Raw genomic sequence first — 1,169 nt, 5'->3', positions numbered from 1 at the left:
CGTCTTCAGCAGAGATTAGGCAAAATGATTTGGGGTTGCTGAGCAGGCTGCCGTATCCTTGGAACGTAGTATCTCTCCAGGCGCGCAGGTGCCTCTCCACGAGCTCGTCAGCCCACAGCGGCTCGAGGGCAGCCTTTAAGTAGAAGGTAGGTGTGGGAGCACACTGCTTCACCTCCCAGCAGAGTCGCCCCTAAGCATCATGGTTGATGCAGTCCGACAAGCGAGTACACTTGCAAAGTCATTCGAGTGTTTCACCAGGTGGGTGCAGATTAGTGCTGGCCATCTCTGGACACGTGTTTCTGGATTATTATCCGTTTTCAGCAGAGATTAGGCAAAATGATTTGGGGTTGCTGAGCAGGCTGCCGTATCCTTGGAACGTAGTATCTCTCCAGGCGCGCAGGTGCCTCTCCACGAGCTCGTCAGCCCACAGCGGCTCGAGGGCAGCCTTTAAGTAGAAGGTAGGTGTGGGAGCACACTGCTTCACCTCCCAGCAGAGTCGCCCCTAAGCATCATGGTTGATGCAGTCCGACAAGCGAGTACACTTGCAAAGTCATTCGAGTGTTTCACCAGGTGGGTGCAGATTAGTGCTGGCCATCTCTGGACACGTGTTTCTGGATTATTATCCGTCTTCAGCAGAGATTAGGCAAAATGATTTGGGGTTGCTGAGCAGGCTGCCGTATCCTTGGAACGTAGTATCTCTCCAGGCGCGCAGGTGCCTCTCCACGAGCTCGTCAGCCCAAAGCGGCTCGAGGGCAGCCTTTAAGTAGAAGGTAGGTGTGGGAGCACACTGCTTCACCTCCCAGCAGAGTCGCCCCTAAGCATCATGGTTGATGCAGTCTGACAAACGAGTACACTTGCAAAGTCATTCGAGTGTTTCACCAGGTGGGTGCAGATTAGTGCTGGCCATCTCTAGACACGTGTTTCTGGATTATTATCCGTCTTCAGCAGAGATTAGGCAAAATGATTTGGGGTTGCTGAGCAGGCTGCCGTATCCTTGGAACGTAGTATCTCTCCAGGCGCGCAGGTGCCTCTCCACGAGCTCGTCAGCCCACAGCGGCTCGAGGGCAGCCTTTAAGTAGAAGGTAGGTGTGGGAGCACACTGCTTCACCTCCCAAAAGAGTCGCCCCTAAGCATCATGGTTGATGCAGTCCGACAAGCGAGTACACTTG

Source organism: Lissotriton vulgaris, unplaced genomic scaffold, assembly GCF_964263255.1.
Source record: "Lissotriton vulgaris unplaced genomic scaffold, aLisVul1.2 SCAFFOLD_2820, whole genome shotgun sequence".
Taxonomy (NCBI): Eukaryota; Metazoa; Chordata; class Amphibia; order Caudata; family Salamandridae; genus Lissotriton; species Lissotriton vulgaris.
This window is presented reverse-complemented; position numbering follows the sequence as displayed.